At 37.2% G+C, this 22,582-nt stretch overlaps 2 long non-coding RNA genes across 17 annotated transcripts in view; one reads left to right on the forward strand and one right to left on the reverse strand.

Moving 5' to 3' along the window:
* Positions 1-22,582, forward strand: part of LOC135718241 (uncharacterized) — a 389,691-nt gene that overhangs the window by 366,216 nt on the left and 893 nt on the right. The window contains exons 1-11 of one of the 16 annotated variants that reach the window (XR_012337706.1): positions 8,267-8,304; positions 8,417-8,511; positions 8,925-8,995; positions 19,630-19,661; positions 19,752-19,790; positions 19,893-19,976; positions 20,081-20,167; positions 20,990-21,220; positions 21,402-21,465; positions 21,595-21,697; positions 21,779-21,900. This is a non-coding gene — a long non-coding RNA (uncharacterized lncRNA). Of the gene's footprint in view, positions 1-8,266; positions 8,305-8,416; positions 8,512-8,924; positions 8,996-19,183; positions 19,212-19,244; positions 19,662-19,751; positions 19,791-19,892; positions 19,977-20,080; positions 20,168-20,989; positions 21,221-21,401; positions 21,466-21,594; positions 21,698-21,778; positions 21,901-22,077; positions 22,294-22,582 lie in introns of those variants that run through there. The other 15 variants (XR_010520690.2, XR_012337705.1, XR_010520689.2 and 12 more) reach the window with 15 other exon arrangements.
* Positions 10,127-13,774, reverse strand: LOC135718240 (uncharacterized). Its single transcript, XR_010520686.2, has 4 exons — positions 13,646-13,774; positions 13,131-13,218; positions 12,787-12,869; positions 10,127-11,079 (listed from the first exon to the last, which is right to left on the reverse strand). It is a non-coding gene; the product is annotated as an uncharacterized lncRNA (long non-coding RNA).

A 22,582-nucleotide genomic window follows, 5' to 3' on the forward strand; every position in this document is an offset into this window, starting at 1 on the left:
GGATCGGTATCGGTCGATACTCAGAATTTAGGAATCGAAATCGGATCGGTAATGAAAAAAGTGGATCGGCCCACCCCTATTCCATATTATAAACTTTTGGTTATGTGTACTTAAGTGAGTAAATAAATTCAATTCTCAATGAGTGTGATGTGCAGCACAGCCATTATAATTGGTTCTAGGCTAGCTAGAGCAGGTGATGTAGGCTAGTGATCCCTGTATTTACATAAAATGGTCTGGGCTAAGCCCCGGATGTCCTTCAATGCTGGAAACACCCCTGGTTACAAGCCTGTGTGTGTGTGTGTGTGTGTGTGTGTGTGTGTGTGTGTGTGTTTGTGTGTGTGTGTGTGTGTGTCAGCAATGCTTTCACAATGCGAGGATTTGATTTCCAATACAAGGATGCACAAGATAAAAAAAATATTCTAACATTTTACATTTCACAAATCACGTTAGTGACCGCACCAGAGCAAGCACACTTTTGCAGTTCGTCCCGAAATGCATTTTCTAGTTATTATTATTATTATTATTATTCCCGGGTAGATTTTTTGTGTCAGCTCTAGCGACCATACCGTTTGACGCAGAGACACCGTTCAAACTTTAAAATGTTCGGGCAGTACCGGTGTAAGTTGCTTGAGAAGATGAAGTCACAGATCCATGTCGTTCTTCCACCATATTGGATAGAACACAAAACCTTAAAAAAGTTTCACAGGTCACAAATTTTGTCGAAACTTCATGAAATTCCACGTACACGATCCTTGGACCAAGCCTCAGAAAAGTTACTAGAAGGATTTTTGATTTTCGGAAGCATTTGCCCAACACAGACCAAAATATACCTATGGCGTAGCCGCCAAACAGGAAGTAGTTCATATCTCAATATGTCTGTAACATTTATTAACCAAAATTTTTATATGAACTCTTGACTCCAATGTGAAGATGCCCAAGATAAAAAAACATTGCAGAAACATGTCTATATTATGTTATTTCCACTTTAAAATGTCCAATTAAAACCTGTGTAAAAATAAAAATGTCATTAGCTTTTACCAGTAGAGGGCAGCCCAAGCGTGTTTAATTGCCTTGCCTTCACACGTGACTAGACCGAAACTAAGTGCGTGCCTATTGAAAACTATATATACTGAGGATTATTTGATACTAAATCCGATTGAATATTAATATTTCTCATATATGTTTGTTTACAAAACTGCAAATGGATTTTATATTCTGAATCTGAAGGCGTGAATCAACACGAGCTCTCTGGAGAACGTGCAGTCTCACATACAGGTATGTTTCAGGGATTCAGACGTAAAACCCTTTCTTTTATTTCAGAAATAAATGGCATGACAAGTTTAATTCCCTTTTTCATCAATATAATACATTGTAAACGTATTAGTTTGTAAAGACGCGTCAGTTTCGCGTCCTCGCGTGATCGTTTGGCATCGGCTCTATAACAGCTGCAAGGTTTAAATGATTGTGAATTGACGCGAAAAAGTGTCACTTTACCTTAAATCATGCATGTGATGCCAAGTGTATTTAAACATGACTTTGAGAAATTTATGAAACATTAAAACACAGCTTGCCACAGCTAGAAGACTGCGTATATGCCATTTACATAATCTTCAGATAAGAAAGCTATATATGTAAATCGTATGCTTAACTAACGGGAACACGATTGCATTATGCTGTCAATCATTATGCTGTCAATCACTCAGCGAAGCATTGATTTCACATGGAAAGCAAGAGGACAGGGTCGCAATCTGTCGCATGTGTTGCATGAGATGCAGAGCGCGAGTGACCCCTTCACGTGTATTCGCGCTTTGGTCTGCCCGCGTCAAGATGCGAAAACTGACAGTGGTGTAAGAGACCACGGACTCTATGGCTGGTTTAACTTTATTTATTGTATTTCCAGCTTACAACAACTCCTTTTCCAACAGTTGTTGTCTGACATGTCGGCTCAATGATCATTTGCTTATCCACAATGACATTAGATGTCTTAATAAAGGAAACTTCTCCGAAGTTCAAAGCAGACAAAGGCTCAAATATTATGTGAGTCATCGTTCTCACCAGGGACGTGCACAGGGGGGTTGCTCAGGTTGCCCGGGCAACTGCCCATACGCCCTTCTCGACTCAAGTTGCCCTTCCGAGGTGGAAAAAAATTGTACTTTTACTTCGTTTGCACTATGCAGCGTTCCTTCGTTACTGTATTTTAATTAATTACGAAATTTGTATTTTATTTTTAAATTGCTATCTTGTGTTTCTGGAGCATTCGCGAATTAATGACTCATTTGAGTCGTTTTCATTACAAAGTGTTGCAAATAAATGAGTCTTTTGAGTCGACTCTTTACAAAGCGAATGGGCCAAATGTTTGAATGAATTGTTCAGATCGCTTCAAACACGGAATCGTCCGAAGCTGTTTTACTCGTAACCTATGTAGAAACACGCAGAATATAACCAGTGTTGAGTGACGTGGAAATGAATTTACCAATCTTTTAACTAAAAGCAAAACTTCACACATGTACCCGCCATTACATTAGCGCGACCGCCGACCTGTTCGTCGTCAGACACAGTTAAACGCGTGCAACCTCCAGAAACACTGTAGCACAGATTGAAGAAAATCCATCGATGATTGACGTCTGATTCGCTGTTTAATGTACTGTATGATGTAAGTCAGGGTTCCCCAAATCTTACCCTGGAGGGCCGGAGCACTACACAGTTTAGGTTGTTTTCACATATGTTGGTGCGCAGCGTGGTGCGGCCTCGGAGCGCACCAAAATACATTGTATCATTTTTCAGTTAGTGCGGTCCGTGTTCACATATATATATTTTTTACTGTACTCGAAATGCCGCACCGTACACCATGTGACAACGGTCAGCGCTGTCATTGGTCTCTGACAGCTCTTACCGTCTCATGACCACCCCCACGTTTCCACGACAACCAGCCTGACAGGGAGAGCGCAGCTATCAAGATGTGGAGATAAACATTGTACGTCTTTGCGAAGTTTCTTTGCTTTAACGCGAAATTGCGTAGCTGTTCTATTAAAGCCTTTCTCACGGAGCCGTTTGCTAAAAGCCCGTAATGTCACTATTTGTGTGTGGAGGACAGCTATGCATTTATAAAATCATCAGCTCAAACGTAAAGGAGACAGCGAATCTCTATGCAACGGACCAGGATTGGCTTGTTTGTTGTTAACCCACAATATAACACCCGGCTCACGTCACAACGAAAGCCCAGTGGCTCAAACATGTGGAGAACTTCCTGTATTTGGTTCGGCCCGAGGTCCAGCAGTGTTCACACCACAGGTGGGTCGCCCCAGAGTTCGGCAACAGCCGCTCCGAGACCAGCTGTTTAGAGCGGTCTCGGAGCGGTCGTTTAGTGCGCACCCGAGTGCGGCTGTTGTGTTCACACTGACCCAAACGCACCGTACTCGGAGCGACACGTCATTTGGGCCGACCTAAACAGTGTATATGTGAAAACACCCTTAGGTCCAACCCTAATCAAACTTACCCACCTGTGATTTTCTAGTGAGCATGAAGACCTTGATTAGCTTGTTCAGGTGTGTTTGTTCAGGGTTGCAGCTAAACTCTGCAGTGCTCTGGCCCTCCAGGGTAAGATTTGGGGAACCCTGATGTAAGTGATTCTCACAAAACACACGTGACATGACAACGTAAGAAAACATGAATTTTGTCTTAGTGTAAACTGTCAATGTCCTCAGACCATCTTAGGAGATTCCAACTTTATACATATACAAAACTGTTGTCAGTTTACTTGTCTGATATTTCAGCTACAAGCTACATCAACATTGAGACTAAAGTTAATTTGTTAATTTGAAATGCTTGTCTATTCTGTGCTTGTATTCTTTTTCTGTACTGTTGGTGTATGTTGCAGTTTTACACATACTGTAGAAGTGCCCTTCATAAGTATTCTTCTGTTTGTTGTGGAGTCAAGAAATGTCTAAACATTAAAAGATGAACATGAGACAAAAGTACAGAATCTGTCACATTATTTTTTTTTATGGGCACTGAGCTGTGTCCTGATTGTTTACACATGAAAAGCATAAAATATGTAGGATCAGTTTGATTCACTTATGTGCATTTGTGTACAATACACATAAGTCAGCATTTAATGCTGTTGTTCTTTGTTGTTAAAGCATGTATGTGTTGAAACATAAACAAAGGTTAATAAAATGTGACATTCTAAACTTCTGGCATACTGATATTTATCTTACCAATTTCTGGTCTCCACATCAAACAGAAAAATCTTGTCTTTATTGTTCTGATACTTATGGAGGGCACTGTGTGTGTGTGTGTGTGTGTGTGTGTGTGTGTGTGTGTGTGTGTGTGTGTGTGTACCTGGTAATTATCACGTTGTGGGGACCAATTGTCCAGGAATACCAGTGTTTTTGTGACCTTGTGGGGACATTTTGATGTCCCCATGAGGAAACAAGCTTATAAATCAAACAGAATGATGTTTCTTGAGAGTGTGAAGTATCAGAAAGGTTTCTGTGATGGTTGGGGTTAGGGAATGGGGTAGGTAAGGGGAATAGAATATACAGTTTGTATGGTATAAAATGCATTACGTCTATGGAATGTCCCCACAAAACATGGAAACCAGAATGTGTGTGTGTGTGTGTGTGTGTGTGTGTGTGTGTGTGTGTGTGTGTGTGTGTGTGTGTGTGCGGTGTGTGCATATATCTAGATTTATTTTTTCATGAGTTACTAGTAACTCGCTACTTGAGTATTATTTTCATTGCATACTTTTTACTTCTACTTGAGTAATTATTTATTTAGTTACTTTTACTTTAACTTCAGTAAAGTTTTTGGCTACTCTTTCCACCTCTGTTAAAATCTTCATGAATCTAGGCTGAGTTTGCCACGTTGAAGCCTAAATAATCAGACAGATAGTAAGTTAATCGCCCATCGCTCACAGCCCAGCACCTGCATCACTGCATGCGTATCGCGCTGACAAACATACACCTGATTTTACTGCCCTGACGAAATCTAAAAGTATAATTTCTCTTATTAGAAGCTAGCCTAATGTTTGCCAGTTATTAAAATGGCGGTTGTAGTTTAAATAGAGGTCGTGAAATAATTAGCATTGACAAAAAACTGCATAAAACAATTAGGGCTGCAGCTATCGATTCTTTTTGTAATCGATTAATCTAGCCCTGAATCGATCGATTAATCGAGTAATCGGATAAAAAATTTGTGTGTGTTTTTAAAAAACCAAAACAAATAATGCATAACGAAAATGATGTGGCTGTAAAATGTTCAAGCATTTGGCTTTTATTTCTAAAAAAAACAGAGGTATTTGGCTCCAAAAAAGCCTATTTATTTCAATTTTTACCCATTTAGTGTTTATAAGTGCCAGTGCCAACAATTAAACACTTTAATTTATTAATATGCACAACAGGTTTCATGCTGTAATCTAGCCCTGACATCAAAGTAAATATCTGGTTTATGTACATTTCTACACCTGCAGCATTTACCATTAGGCTACTAACATATAATATATCATTTCTGGGGTGAGCCTATTTGCTATGGTAACAACCTGTGTGTGTGCGCGCGCATGTGCACCTGTATTTATGTGTGCACGCATGCTGTGCGTGAGGAAGAGTTAAAACCCAGTCAGACGTTCAGTTGCTTCATTGCATTTTGGTACAGCAGAAATACATACATTCATTTTCAATAGAATGCTGCATTTGGTTTGCATCACTTGCATTGCGGTGCATTTTAGTTTAAGAATCCGTTCGCAAAATCACAACATCACGTCCCGCTGTATACAGTGAATGCATGCTGAAATTATTGTTGCGTGGCTACATAAAAGTTTAAGCATATTTGATGCATCGCGCGATCGGTCTGACTCGCGTGAGAGAGAATAACTTCCTTATGCTAAACTCCAATAAGACAGAGATTATTATTACTGAACAAAATATGTCAGATTACAAGTTGCCCATATATGATTGCACTGTGGTGCTGTTTTTTGGTACACACACCTGTAAGTGCATGCGTGTGTGTGAAGGGGTTATACTCTCCTGCAATTAAACATGAACACGTTTACTACTTAAAAACATCAAAGCTAAACATCATATCTAGTCAAACCGCATAACGACATCGCTACAAATACAGTATGGGATTAAAATCAGCGGAAGCTACGTTACCTTGTTTCATCGACGCTTGGTAAAACAGCAGTGGATATTTTCGGTTCAGATGCTAAATGTAATGATCCCAAACTTTAGACATTCTCTCTCTGCCGTTTATGGACATATTCGCTCTGCCATCGCGCCAACTAAATTCAAAATGTACCACGCGCTATGATGTGCTTCCTGAACATTGAACAACGGTCCGTGTGAATCAGATCTCGCCGCGTGTAGTGCGCGTCATAGGAATTTAGCGAGGCATCGAGGCAGAATTTTTGCCTCGAGGAATTTTTTGAATCGAGTAAATCGAGTAACTCGACGAATCGTTTCAGCCCTAAAAACAATGTTATATTCCATATTATAAACTTTTGGTTATGTGTACTTAAGTGAGTAAATAAGTTAAATTCTCAATAAGTGTGATATGGCTCTTATTTACCCCTTTAAATGTAGAATAAAGCTTACTCGGGTATCTTACAATGCACTTATGTTGTTATGCAGTTTTAAAATACAAAATACGAACATGTCTGGATGTAGATAAAGCCTACTTGGTCATATTACAATGCACAAGTTTTGTTGTATGCAGTTTGAAAATACATGTTTGTAGAAAAAGTATATTGTACAATGCACTGATTTTGTTGTTATGCAGTTTCAAAATACAACATGAGTATGTTTAAATGTATATGTAGTCATCATCACTGATATATCGCTGGCCCTCATGACAAACTAATTGAATAGCCCTGTCGTAGACGCTCAACACATAATCATATTCATAAATAGTAAAGAAATGCAATGATATTAGGCTATCAGTGCTGCTGTCGCTCTTTCCTATCGCTTATTTTAAAAATGAGTTTATGATCAATAAAATGCAGCTTATATCTGCTGCTTTTGGTGACGTGAACTCTGGCCTCATGTTTTAAGATTATCTTAAGTACTAAAGGATTTTTGGTATATTATGTACAAAACTAGTGTGTGAAAATAGGGCACTTTTTAAAGGGATTGTTCAATCAAAAATTAAAATTATTTAAATTACAATTCTAAAAAAAAATTTAATAAGAAAACACTGAGGGCTTGACATTAACTTTTTGAGGAACTTGTCCTTCGGACAAGTAAATTTGTGTTTCACTTGTCCATGCACAAAAGTCACTTGTCCGGGTAAAGTTTTATAATGTGTTTTTTGTGTTTTGCTAATCAGTGGCAGAGCAAGGGATTTTTCATAGAGGAGTCGGACAACTAATTTTTTCTTACACTTGTCCTACAAAAAATCCACTTGTCCCGGACAAGCGGACAAGCCTTAATGTCGAACCCTGAACATGTGCAGCACAGCCGTTATAGTTGGTTCTAGGCTAGCTAGCTATCCCTGTATTTACATAAAATGGTCTGTGCTAAGCCCCGGATGTCCTTAAATGCTGGAAGCACCCCTGGTTACAAGCCTGTATACATTTCTGTGTGTGTGTGTGTGTGTGTGTGTGTGTGTGTGTGTCAGGAATGCTTTCACGTATTGAAACCAAACTTTGTACATGAACTTGGGACTCCAATGCGAGGATGCACAAGATAAAAAACATTCTAAAATTTTACATTTCACAAATCACGTTAGTGACCGCACCAGAGCAAGCACACTTTTGCGGTTCCTCCGGATGTGCATTTTCTAGTTAATAATCTTATTAACAAATATTACCAAATTAAACTATTTTAGCCAGGGAAACTTAAATGGCACTACACTGAAATGTCATATACTGGTATGGTTATAAAAGTATAAATTTTGACTCACAGCTCAATATGGTGGCCTGCAGGTCTTCATTCTTGATGGGATTCAGAAACTGAACTACTGTGTCTTCACAGACAAATAATCCAAAATCAGCATAAGAGTGTGGAGTAAACAGCATCAAGCCTCTCTTTAATAGGGAACTCATCTATAAAAACAAACACTTGTTATACTTTTATGAATTATCAAGTTGTACAACACACAGCAATAAGGATTTAGACAAACAATCACAGATTTTATTAATTTTATTGTTGTGTCTAATATATATAGAAACAACTTGTGTTGTAAAAGAAAGGATGACAGCATATCTCTTTATCACGTGCCAGTATAGGCCCTGACTGCACGTGAGAACGTTTGAATTATCTGGCACGAGGCCTCACACGTCATACTTCAACTGACACAACGGTCTCGATGGTAGGAATAAGCAAAAGCTCCTTTAAATTTCGTCATTTTTTTTATACACATCCCGTTTATTTTGTAGTTAATTGTTAGATAAGTTAGTAATTTTGTAAATTTTTCGTTACAGGGTAAGATTTCGTTACCATATACAGTAAATATTGGTTCAAGAGGGCAGTTTGATAACTCAGTCGAGGTTTGTAAATGGTAAATAACTTATTCGAGGTTTGTAGCCATATTTAAGTAACTCGCTTACTTTGTTTCAGTGTTTGAGTAAATGTATAATGTTATTAAGTAATAATTAATATAAGTTACTGCGCGAGCTCATTACGGCCGTTTCTCAATCCGAAGGCTACTGGAGGTGGCATTTGTAGGCTGTATACGTCATCAAGACTGTCAGATTTAAGAATATTAACAATTCTAAAGTTGACTATTATTCTTAGTTAATCGTAAATTGATGTAATATGCGTATGACTTGCGAATGTAATGCTCATTTAACTTAAATAAACCAGGCTTGATGACGTATGCAGCCTGCATATGCGACCTCCGCAGGATGCAGCCTTCCGTTTCAGAAACGGCCTACAAGTGTGAGCGTGCATTTTAAAGTTTAAATTAAAACGCCTAACTTACCTTTCCAGGGGTTTCTGTTCCTGCAGTCTTTCAGGGGTGCTGGCGCGTATGACGATGCGGACATGAACAGCATACTACAGTATACCGCCACCTTCTTCTTCTTCTTCTTCTTTACTTTCTTGGCGAATCACATCTCATTGGTGCATACCGCCACCTACTGTACAGGAGTGTGCAAAGGGACTTAACAGACTATAATCAGACTATCAAAAAAAAAAAAAAAAAAAAAAAAACAAACAATTAGGGATCCTAGATCCTCTTAATTAAACCTGACTCACTCAAAAAGATAAATAGGGATTTGATCTTATCACTCTTCATTCCTTCTTCCTTAAGGGTGTTTTCTATGCCACTTTCAGCCTCTCTCTCTTTCCATTGTTGTCTATATTCTGTGTACTTCCTGCAATTAAACAAAACATGATCTACATTTTCCATAACTTGACATTCAGTACATAGACCGTTATTCTTCCCTATTATCCTGAGTGTGCCATTAAGACCTGTATGACCCAATCTTAGTCTACTATAAACCACTTCTTCCCTTCTGTTAAGACCTAATGTTATTCTTTTCTTCCACACATTTTCTTGAATTGTATGGTAATGCCTTGCATTGTATTCTACCTTCCATTCATTTTGCCATTTCAGAAGCATTTCTGATTTTATTTTAGCTTTGGCTTCACCTTTCCCAATTGAAATATTTATTCCTATATGTTCTTTTTCTAACATTTTCTTCGCAATTTTGTCAGCCATTTCATTTCCTTTTAACCCAACATGTGCTGGAACCCAACAAAACTGAACTAAAATTCCAAGGTTCTTTATACTCAATAAAATCCCAGCAAACATAAGGTCAGCGGTCCACCGGCGGACCACCGGCGGCAAAGTTGGCGGTCCACTGGCGGATGCCGCCAGCGGCTCGCCGGAGTTTTGCCCATCGTTTTTCCAGCGGACCACCAGCGGCAGCCGCTACTTTTTCGACGGAGGTCCGCTGTTGGACCGCTGCCCCAGCTAACACAAGGCCAGCGGACGAGCGGCGGTCCCCCGGCGGATGCCGCCAGTGGCTCGCCGGAGTTTTACCCATCGTTTTTCCAGCGGACCACCAGCGGCAGCCGCAAAGGTCCGCTGGTTTATACCGGTAATGGTTGCTAGCTGCCCGGTCGGTCCGTGGTTCATAATTGTTTAATCACGCTAACCAAATGTCTTTCAACACAATAATAAACAATTTACATCAGCAACTGCAAATTTATTATTGTCAGTAAACAGAATAAATATTCAAATGCATATACATTTATCACATGCATTAAAACCAACATGACTTACAAATAAAAACAACCAGTTTACACCTTTCTGTACCCATGCAAAGTTATCCATGATTTTACCATCATTTGCAGTAACACATGGTAAATATAAAATCAACCATGATTTTACAACAATAATAAAGAATAAACATTCTCTTACAACAGCATAGGCTTATAGTACTACATTTTAGTAACCACAAACTTTACCATGATTTAAAAATATATGGTTACCATGGTTTCACTGCAGCATTACTATAATACTACTATACTGCCCAACAAAGCCAAAGCGCAGTAACTATGCATTTGGTCAAAATTGAGGTGAAGGTTGAAATGGGCTTTGTGAGATCTGTTGTCTTGTGACAAAGTCTCCTGGTTTAATTTTGTCCCATCAGAGAAATGTGTTTGCCAAAATTGCAGTAACAAGTTTGACCCGCTGGTGTAAAACACTTTAAGAACTTTTTTCTCGGTTTTAGTGTTTGCGTAGTTACTGCACTTAGAAGAAGAAACTTTTTCAACCCACTTTGTGTTGTTACAATGTCTGTAATATGTACATTAACAATATTTGGATGATGCAAAACATCATTTTGGCAGAGTATTGTGGACAAATAAATGGAAATAAATCAGTAAAATTAGCTAAAGAATATTTTTTTCAAATATAAACATATATTGTATTTGTAAAAATATTAAGTGGGTTGAAAATCTGTAGGGTTGCGCTTTGGTGCAGTAATTACAATATGTTACATTTGGCAGTTGTGTATGTCCATCTATAGATGCCATCATATAATGTCTTTGTGAGTGTTTACGTCATCTGAATTCTTCACAAGTGAGGCTGGATCCAAACAGAGCCATAAGCTCTAGTTATCTCATGATGTGTATCCTGATGGACAAAAACATAAAAGCAAAATGAGAAGGATTAGGGTTGCTGCTGTTCATATTATTTCAAGCAAAAGCTCGTTTGCGCATTTTATTATTTAATTACTGAAGAACAAGGTCATAAGATGTTTTAGTGTATGTGAATGCTTGTCTTAGAAGTAGTGTTTTTTCTAGATTTAGACTGCATGGGAGAATTTAGGAGTAAAATGTGACAAAGCCTTGCCTTTTTATTGTATTTTATTAAAGAGCAATTATGGTCCGACTCATGATTTTACATTTACTTTGGTGTGTAAGTATGTATTAGTACATGTTAACGATATGCGTAAACAATGAGTAACAATGACTTTGTATTGCGTGTGGCTGCCTGAACCTCCATGTCATTTCTGGCTTATAACAAATACCACAACAATGCCTAAAAGCTGCTGTGTGACAGGGTGTGGAGCTAACATAGCCTGGCTCCGCCCTCCTACGTGCTTCCACTTAATTTTCATTTCGCTTCAGTACAATGTCTGGGACTGCTGTGTAGAGTGTTGTTTTGTCCTGCAAAAATCTGCAGGACCAATCAGCGAACAGAAGTCGTGCGTCAGTTTGAGTTGTAATTCAGTAATGGCAGCGGAGAAAGACGTGAGAAAAGCTATTCAGTCCGTTGTTGCAAAATTGCAGAATATACAGAAGTTAAAGCCGGAGCAAGAACAATGTTTGCTAAGTTTTGTTGGTCTGTTCATTCAAACTTGTTGTTTCCAGCCGGTATTGGCGCATGACATACGTCACGACCACACTTTAACAATTGCCTATGGCAGATCCTGAGTGACTCTGGGCAGATCCAATAGTTTTAAACTTCAACAGAAGACCCTCCTTAACGGAAGTAACACTTTGCAATGGAGCGTGGCCAGACTCCCTGTACAAATGAAATGAATGTACGAGAGTCTGGTTGGACCAGGCTTGAGCTAACAAGCCAAAAACTCAGAAATAAGACTTTATAAGCTGTTGACACAAAAAAAACTAGCGTTTCAAAGACACAAAACTGGATTCAGGCAACTTGTCATAGTACTACTATAATTAGAACTATGCCCAGTTGCCCACTGGAGGGAAACGTAATCAGCGATCCACTTTTGTCTCCTTAAAGGCTGAGTTTTATAGCTTGGTACTAAAAACGTATTTCTGGGGTTTTCAGCGTGTTAGCTGTAGACTCTGTCACGCAGCAGCTTTCAGGCATTGTTTTGTTTTTTGGTTATAAGCCAGAAATGCAATATAAAGTAAATTGAGATGGTTGGATTGTTTTCCCCCGGTGGGCGTGGTTTTCAAATAATGCACTGTCTGTATAATTGCTCCCGCTTTTACTCATAGCCTACAAATGAACTCCTGTCAGCATTGCATTGTGACCGAATCTTTCAAACAGGAGCGTCACATTTCCGGCTGACGGCAGACATATTCAGGCCAATCACAACGTACATATTAGCTGGCCAATCAGGGACACAGCGCATTTCAGATCGATGAGTTCTGTACAAAATCAATGCGTTTGAGGAAGGGAGGAAATCTAAAGCTATAAAAATTTATGTGTTTTTAACTGTACACCACGCAAACACATTGCATATTATACCAAATACACAAAATAACATTGTTTTTTACCAATGAAATTGGATGCACTTTATAAATAAACCACAACCTTAAACCTGTAAACAGCAATGTATTAGTTTAAGGTTGTACTTACTAGTTATGAGATTCATAGCAACTTAGAGATGTTTTCTGACAGGTCTGCTTTGACTCTGCTGCACGGATATCAGCAAGGAAAATCTACAAACATAACATGCAATTTGTCACAAAGCAATCAATATTGATGAAAAGGATGGAAAACACAGAAAAGAAAATTAAAGTATACAAAATATAACAGAATCTATGTTTTTAGGTTTACTTGTTCATTTAATATTGCTCATATGGTGCCACTCACGTTTGGATGTTAAAACCTTCCTGGAATAACTGCTATAAACGCAGAAAAATGACAAGATGCATGGTAATATGTTGTGAAAAAAGTGAGTTAATATGCTCTCAACCTGCCTGAGTTTACATCTCTGTCTGTGGCTCCCTTCAGAAAATTTTGAAATCTTCAGCTTTTCTTCTATTATAGAGGTTATATTGGTCACTCCTAAAATAAAAGAACAACTTTTTTGTATATATATATATGTTTACGATAAAACATGTGTTTGTACTAGTTTCACCAAATACTCACGCTATATGAAAGTTTTTTCACCGTTTAACTGTGCAGTACATTGCATATTTTAGGCTAAACAAAGTAGCCTAAGTTACTTCCAATAATGCATTGACAACCTGAACAAAGCTATCACATCATCTCATCAACACACGAAGTTGCTTTTTAAAAAGCAAAACTTAATAAACAATGCAAAAGCTATAGTCACCCTAACATTATCACTTTTGAAAAGCGTCCACATGCTATCAGACTTTCTCTAAGACAAAAAACATTTCTATGAAGTAAATATTCAACACAAGCGTTTCTGTTACGTGTCAATAATAGTTTTGTGTATTATTTGTGTATTTTGAGGGACTAAACTTACCTGAAAACAGTAAAGAAACCCGTGAAAGAGGAGCTTCGTCAGTCCCACCTCATGGTAATCCGTATTGAGGGAAAGACGGCTGTTCGACTTCCTGCCTGCGGCCCCGCTAGAACTGACAGACGCATGACGTTAAAGTGCCGCGAGAGCGAGACGAAATTACACTTCGTATGAGTTCTCGAATCGTTCTCGCGGTACTTTGACGTCATACAGCTGTCGGTTCTTGCAGCGCCGCATGAAGTCGAACAAGCCAAAAAGGGCACGTGTTCGGCACGCATAGCACACGCGTCATGGCAAATTCACACATTGACATAATCACTACAACAATTTAAAATCTCCTCAAATGATTATGAAATCACAAACTCGTTTTGTTGTCTATAAATGTCCAAATTACCACGCCTGCACGTGGACTACATTGTATCAAACACTATCTCTCATTTTTTATTCTATCCTTAAAATTCTTTTAAACTGAAATATTAAAAAAATATGTATGCATTTCGTTAAATAAGCCCTATATGCAGTCTCATATTGTTTTTCATGTATTTTCTTAAGATTTTTAAAATTCTTAGTTTCAGTAACCTAGCAGTTTGCCACTGGTGTACCAACGGTGGGCAGGGGCAAGCCGCTGGTTGCTTGCCACCCAAGAAACGCCGGGAGACAGACAGCTTTTTTACGTTGGTCGGTTTGCCGAAGGTGCCCCGACGGTGGTCCGACCGCGTCAAGCCGCTGACTTTGTGCCACCCAAAAACCGCCGGCAGACCGCCAGGTCATTGTTTGCTGGGGCGGTTTGCCACTGGTGTACCATCGGTGGTCCAGCAGGGGCAAGCCGCTGGTGGCTTGCCACCCAAGAAACGCCAGCAGACCGACAGCTTTTTTACGTTGGTCGGTTTGCCGAAGGTGCCCCGACGGTGGTCCGACCGCGTCAAGCCGCTGACTTCGTGCCGCCCAAAAACCGCCGGCGGACCGCCAGGTCATTGTTTGCTGGGATATGTCTTGCCTCTAATATCAAATCCTCTCTAATTGAATTTGCAGTTTCTAAACTGATCAATACTGCTAAGGAATCAGTACAAATGACAGATCGAATAGGTTTGATCTCTTCAATCCATCTCAAAGCAGTTATTATTCCAACTAATTCTATAGAATAAATTGATAAAAAATTGTTCAATCTATAGCCATATTTTTTATTAAACATAGGAATATATATCCCAATTCCACAATGACCATTTTTCAGATCTTTTGACCCATCTGTAAATATTTTAACAAAACCATAATATTTAGATATAAGATGTCTTTGGCTGCATTCTACAAGGCTTTTTACATTAGGCTGATCTGCTTTTTCATTCAACAATTCTATATCAATGGATGGCAAAGGTAGCATCCATGGAGGAACTGGACTCATCACAAGTGCAGGACTAAAATTAAAATGTCGAATTCCATATTTTTCTGCTGTATTTTTAACATGCCATCCAAAACCAGATCCCTTTGATAGATATTCCCAACATTCATTTAGAACTGATATGGCAGGGTTATTTATGCTCCCTTTAAGTCTCACCCAGTATGTTAAAGACAATTGATCATATCTCATTTTAAGTGGAGTTTACTCAGCTTCTACTAATAGAGCACATGTAGGAGTTGTTTTGACCGCTCCTAAAGCAATCCTTAAACCTTTAAACTGTATTCTATCAAGTTTCCTAATAGCTGTTGTACATGCAGAACTATATACTATGCATCCATAGTCTATGGCTGATCTGATTAATGCTCTATATATATACATAAGTGACTGTTTGTCTGCTCCCCATTGTTGCCCAGAAATCATCCTCATAAGGTTTAAAACTTTTTTACATTTAGATTCAATATGCATTATATGATGTTTCCATGTAAGTCTTTCATCCATAAAGATTCCAAGATATTTAAACGTATTCACTCTTTCAAGTGGTTGATTGTATAACATTATTTTGTGGTTATCTGGTACCTTCTTTCTGGTGAAAAACATTACCTTAGATTTTGATAAAGAAAATTTAAATCCCCAATCTATTCCCCATTGTTCTAGCACTGTAATTTCTTTTTGTATCCTTCCGACAATAAATGGGACATTACGCCCCTTTTTCCATACAACAGCATCATCTGCATACAACAAACCTTCGCCTCCTTTTTCAAATAAATCATTGATCATAATATTAAATAGAATAGGGCTAATAACACTTCCTTGGGGAATTCCACTTTCTACCATATATTCTTCTGATAGTCCATTGCCTACTCTGACCCTCAGGGAACGACACGTCAAAAAATCCAAAATATAATTAAACATCCTCCCATTTATTCCAATCTTCTCCAACTTAATTAATAGGCCCTCTCTCCACATGGTGTCATAAGCTTTCTCTATATCCAGAAAAACAGCTGCCATCACCTCCTTCATAACTAAAGTCTTTTCCACCTCATTACAAAGTTTAACAAGAGCATCAATAGTTGATTTACTCCTTCTAAATCCTGTTTGATAGCTTTTAAGTAAACCTTTACTTTCTAAGAAATAATTCAAACGACTCACCACCAATTTTTCCATAAGCTTTCCTAAGTGCGACGTTAAAGCTATGGGTCTGTAATTACCTGGATTACTAGCGTCTTTCCCTGGTTTAGGAAATGGAAGAATTGTTGCCTTTTTCCATATTTTGGGCAATTTTCCTTCATTCCAAATTTTATTAAACAATTCCAGAATCTTATCCAGTACTTCCTCAGGAAGATTCCTGAACATAGCATAACATAAATTATCACATCCTGGTGAAGAGTATGCTGTACTATCTACTGCCATTTTCAATTCTGACATATTAAACTCCTCATCCAGTATCGACCCTGTTTCAGATTTAGAATTTAGTATACCTTCATTCGCCTTTAAAATATCCTCTTTCCTCTTTTTAAAACAATCGTCCAAGTGATCACCTTTATGTATATCTGCAAAATATTTACCCAGCATATTAGCCTTTTCCTTTTCTGATACAGCTTTAAAATTCTTATCGTCAATTAGAACAGGAATACTTGGAGGTTTATATCTTCCTGACATCTTTTTGACCATCATCCACATCTTATCTAAAGTAGTCTCCCTTCCAATTGTGGAACAAAACTGTCTCCAAGATTCCCTTTTAACTTCTTTAATTACCTTCCTTGCTAAAGACTTCTTTCTTTGGTATTCTATAAGGTTATCTGTGGTTAATGTTTTACGCAGAATTTTAAAAGCTTTATTTCTGTTTTTTATGACTTCCTTACATTTATCATTCCACCATGGAACATTGACTCTTGTCCTTTGATTATTACTTATTGGAATAGCCTGACTAGCTGCAGTAAGAATAAGGGTACTTATATTATTATTTATCTGATCTATAGTTTGTTCTACTTTTGGAAAATTCTTCATATCTTCATTGCATTTTTTGTAAAATTCTTCCCAATCTGCTCTCATAAAATGCCATTTATGATGTATATAACTTTCTTCTATCTTCAGTTCAATTTCAATTTTACAAAAGATAGGAAAATGGTCACTTCCAATGCTTGTGTTCTTTTCAACCTCCCATTCACATATACTTGCTATCTTTCTGTCAACTAAAGTAAGATCAATACATGAGGTTTTATTCTTGAATATATTTATCCGTGTACCACTACCATTATTTAAACATACCAACATTCTATCATTTATCATTTCTTCAACAGCCTCCCCATTTAAATCTGTATGTTTACTACCCCATAAGCTATTGTGGGCATTGAAATCCCCACACCATACTTCTCTGTGAGATCTTTTAATGATGTTCCCCAACAACTCATTCGTTAAAGCTTTACAGGGATTATAGTAATTAACCACTGTATATTTACCATTATCTCCATTAAAAATTTCAATCACTATACACTCATGTTCTGCAGCTGTACTCAAATGTCTATATGATATTCCTTCTCTAACAAAGGTCATACACCCTCCTCCTCTCTCTTTTCTCCTATCATGCCTAATGCTGATATAACCTTTTAAGACAAAATCTAGGTGTGGTTTTAACCATGTTTCCTGTATACAGATGACATCTGGTTTACTATTTAACTCATGAATATACCTTTTAAACTCTTGTCCATTTGTAATCAGACTTCTTGCATTCCATTGAAGAATGATTAACACCATTATGTATTTAATCAGCTTGTGAGTCTCCATATTTATGATTTAACATTTCATGAATTTCATCAGCTTTAGTTGTAGTCCCCAAAAATTCATTTGCAGCTTCCACAACTGATCTAATTCTATGACTCTTTTTAGAGTGCTGTATTGTAACATTAACTATAGAACACATGAATGCTATGAATTCATTTTTCCTTATCAGCAGAGTGTCTCTTGAGATTCTTGTTTTGCATTCACAACATTCTGTCTCTTTGTTCAGCATTGGCAGTCCTACCTTTGTCTGTTGACTAGTATGGTTTACACTATTCTGTCCTGGAATCCATGAGTTTTGCTCTTTTGAAGATGCAATTTTGTTAACATTAACATCTATCTTAGCTTTATTTATCTCCTTTAGTGCATTAACATAGGAAACCTGATGAGTTAGTTTGTATTTCTGAATTTCTTTTGCCTCCTTCTGTTTCTCACATCCACCATAAGCAGCACTATGTTGACCTCCACAGTTACAACATTTTAACTGAACATTCTCCCCACATTTCCCATATTCATGTTCTCCTCCACACTTTGCACATCTAATTTTACCTTTACATTGTGTTGCTACATGGCCAAAACGTTGACATTTAAAACATCGTATTGGAGAGGGAATGTATTCTCGCACTGGGTAGCTCATAAAACCCATTTGAACTCTGGTAGGTATTTCGTTCTTAAAACAAAGTAGTACTGACAGACTCTCTGCTTTCTCTTTACCTTTAGTCAGGCGTTTTGCATCTACTATCTCTCCCCCTTTTAGATTGATCTTGATCTCTTCAATGGATACCGAATTTGGGATCCCAGTTATGACTCCTCTTTTCTTTACCATTATTCCTGGAATGTGTGAGGTTATTTTAGAACCATTTAGAGTATTTTTCTTAAGAATCTTATCTCGCTGAATTTCAGACTCTGCAAAGATCAATAGTCTACCATTTCCCATAAAGCGAGCATGGTTAATTTTTCCTATTTCTTTTTCTATAGCTTTTGTAACATGAATGGGGTGTAAATCTGGTCCTCCTTGTTTCTCAAACACTATCATTATTTTCCAAACTTCTTTGTCTGATTCCTTATTTCTAGCTCTCATTTCAGGTTTATTCCTTTTAATTGTGTCTGTGGATTCATTACTGCTGCTAGAATCTGATCATTGTCTCGCTTGTTTTTTCCTCACTTCCTCCCATAACATTTCATCATTTACTTCCTTACGGATCTTTAAATTACCATCTGATTCGTCTGTCATTGGCCACTTTACATTCACTGTATAGTATTTAACTTCAAACCTTCCTCGTTTATTTCCGCTGTTGATCGCTGTTCTCAGTCTCCCTCCATGCGGTCAATCCTCTCCTCGTGGCTGCTCGCTCCTCCTATACCGCCACCTACTGTACTGTAGTACAATAACGTGTAGGATTGAATACTGTGCCAAACGCAGTAAAAAAAAAATAGCCATTTAATTCATTGTAAAAACAATGGACATGCCAGTTCAAGTAACTTGTGGGCTAAATCACCAAAATAAGTTTGTAGATGTGGTTCAATTATTTTTAATGTGCAGCATAATGAATCAGCCTGAATGCATGTAGCCTATGAACATATTGTTTAGACTTTATTTTTAAACCTTTATCTGGTGTATGGTTAAACCTTATGATGGTAGCAATTGAATACAAATCTTAAACTGAATCAAATCTCTTATAATAATACATAAAATCTCTGGGACGGTTGGGGGTACATCAGGGTAACATTTAAGCAGCTTAATTTTTTTAATTCTTTTATATATTTTGATGTGTATATATATATATTTACTTTCTTTATTTTGTTTTCTCAGCTTTTAAACATCTAAACATGTCCTCCAAAAAGGTAAGTTCAGCATCAGATCAGCTTATCTTATACTGTAATATTGATACTGGTTTGAGAAAAACTAAGATTAAACATCCTACATGTTTCCAGGAAAAAGGAAAAAACATTGGAAAACAATTTTAGCCTAAGGTTTGAGAATAAAGCCAATGGTTCTCTATTAAGGCTAACTGTGTATATTGCCTTTGAGGACTGCAAGCTGAACTTACAGATTTATATGGACTTTACTTACAGGTTTCCTGTGCTGTTTTGCTCCATTTTACTGAACAAAATAAGGCTGAGGTAGCACCATCCTTGTGGTTAGAGTGAAAGAATGTGGTAAGATTTTATCCATGTTTTATAAAATACAAATAAACATGAACAACATGGTCAGCTACATATAAAAAATAAAAATAATCAAACATGCTTGTTTTTATCTGAAGGGTATTGAGACCAAAATAAACAATGTGCCATTCTGGACAAACAGCTGTGGACAATATGCAGTCAGAGTAGCCCATTTTCTCACACAGGTAAAGTATGCAAAGTAATACCAAACTTCTTTTTAACCTCAACAAATACTGTCAAGCCAAATATACAATGTTTGTATGAGGTACTGTGCAAAAGTCTTAGGCCAGCATGCTACCATTAAATTTGTGGTTTTTGCAATTGTGTAGTGATCATATATCATTATATCTCAGTTTCTTTATTAGGATACAACCAGAAAAAACAGGAAATGTGTATGTAGTATTAAAAACAGTATAAAAGTTTAAGCTGAAGTGTCAAGTTTTTAGGGTAAACTCCCCTTTCACTTGAGCAATAGCAGGCAACTGCAGGATCTCTTAAACCTAAATAAAATCAAATCCTAATTCTAATCAATGACTTCAGTCTCCTCAAAAAAGCTCAAGATGTGTTTTGTGCCAAGAGAAGTCACATTAAATATGACTGATGTCTGAAGAAGACATTTAGTTCTAAAAAAAATTATTTTTAATTTTGAGTACATATTTCCTGTATTTTCTGTTTGTATCTTAATAAAAAAAGTGAAAAATAAATATGGATGGACATTAAAACTTTGCTAAAACAACAAAGCTGGTGATGGTGGCCTAAGACACTTGTACAGTAATGTATATTGACCAAGAGTTGGAATGATCAAGAAAAATACATCTATCCATATTTTCTTTAAATGCACATTTATTCACAGTTCAGTAGGACAGTAAATTATCTAAGGGTAAAATCATTATTGAAGGTGATTTAATTGTCACTGCATTCATTGTTACATGATTTAAAACAGTGCGAATCATTGTGTGAGTTTCTTAATAATATCAAATACTTCTTTTTTGTCTTGTTGTTTCTAGACCTGAAGATAAGATTTCCAGTTTAAAAGTGAAGAAAATGAATCATTATTAACAGCAAATAGGAGTATTTCTCAGCTGAAAAGCCAGGTGAAACTATAAGGTCACTATGATTCACTTTCATATTATCATTCTTTTCAGATTTTTTTCCCTGTGTTTTTTTTTTTGTTAGATGAGGAGCAACCAGTAAGAAAAAGCAAAAAGATGTTTTGATGTTGCCTGAGGCACCTTATTGTGAGTACATTGTAATGTTATTAGTCATTTAAATTGTTATACTTCTGTGGAATTAAGAAACAATATATTTAATCTCAGTCTACAGTATTTGTAGTATAATGATGATTACTTGATTTAAATTTATTTATTGTTATATGCCTTGAGTGACTTACAAATGATTAATTGTTTTTATTGTTTACAGTTCCATTTCATGCACAATCACAAATGCAGCACATCAATCAATTTTTTCCAACCAGCGAATCAAGGTACACTATTTTGTTATTTTTTTATCTTAAATTATTGACATTGGTTTTCTTCCAGACAGACTTGTTGTTCATTTATTTTACTGGTATAGTTAGTAATGTTATTAATGTTTCAAAACACCTTCTTGAAAGAAATCTTGGAGTGGAGAATCATTCTGAAAGTAGACCAAATCCAGGACAACATCACAACAGTGGTCGGAAAAATGCAGCAAGCCAAGCTGACTTTCAAAAGATGGTATGTGCCATAACACACGCAACATTACTAGTCACTGCTGACTTTTTACCCATGTTTACTACGGATTGTTTTTGTTTGTAGATTCGTTATCTGTTTCTTCAGAGGGGAGGCAGTTTGGGAGATGGGAATTAGGAGGATGCTACAGTTACACAGGGCAAATTTCAGCAGCTCAGTTTCAAACTTGCAACTAACATTGAGTTAAAGTGAGTCTGTGTGAATATACTCTACATATTATACTTCAATATGCCTTTAACACAAAAAACTACAATAATATCAAAGATCAATATAATAAGACAACTTATATTATTTTATGTCATAGTAAAATATTGTGTGTGTGTGTGACCTATGCTCTCTCTGAGATGTGTATGTTCACTTTGTAGCTGGTCAGGGTGGAAGACCAGCTGACGTACCAGTTTTGCCAGGTTAAAGGACCAGCTTAAACCAGCTAAGACAGCCAACCAACTTAGCCAAGGTGGTATATGCTGGTGGGTCAGCTGGTCTTCCCGCCTGACCAGCTAAGACCAGCTACAAAGTGGCCAAAACCTCTGTAAAACAATCCTGCTACACCAGCCTGACCAGCTGAAACCATACTGGGAGTATTCATATTCATATCGATTTGCATTTACACATAAAATAGGTAACATACAGTACTGTGCAAAGTCTAGGCCACCATCACCAGCTTTGTTGTTTTAGCTAAATTTTAATGTCCATCCATATTTATTTTTTACTCTTTTTATTAAGATACAAACAGAAAATACAGGAAATATGTACACAAAATTAAAAACATCAGTCAGTATTTAGTGTGACTTCTCTTGGCACGAAACACATCTTGAGCTTTTTTGAGGAGACTGAAGTCATTGATTAGAATTAGAAAGGATTCAATTT

Source organism: Paramisgurnus dabryanus, chromosome 10 (assembly GCF_030506205.2).
Source record: "Paramisgurnus dabryanus chromosome 10, PD_genome_1.1, whole genome shotgun sequence".
NCBI classification, from domain to species: Eukaryota; Metazoa; Chordata; class Actinopteri; order Cypriniformes; family Cobitidae; genus Paramisgurnus; species Paramisgurnus dabryanus.